Here is a 275-nt window from a genome sequence, read left to right as displayed (position 1 = left end):
AACGTATTTGAGTTTTGCAATTTAAAAATACACTTGGAAATATGCAGTTAATCGATTAAGGTGTGTTTTAATCGATTCACATATGTTTTTGAAAAGAAGATGGAACAGAAAACTTGGAAAACCGAATCAGTTACAATTTTGTAACACGTTAACCGTTAACCAAGGATTTAATCGATTAACTGGGCTGCATAATGGATTCTTTATAAACTGCATTTTCAGAACTCAAGCCATTACTTGCATGTTAGATTTTAAGAGAGTTAGAGCATATTTCGTGT

This window comes from Lupinus angustifolius, unplaced genomic scaffold (genome assembly GCF_001865875.1).
Source record: "Lupinus angustifolius cultivar Tanjil unplaced genomic scaffold, LupAngTanjil_v1.0 Scaffold_359, whole genome shotgun sequence".
Lineage (NCBI taxonomy): Eukaryota > Viridiplantae > Streptophyta > Magnoliopsida > Fabales > Fabaceae > Lupinus > Lupinus angustifolius.
Note: the sequence above shows the minus strand (reverse complement) of the source record.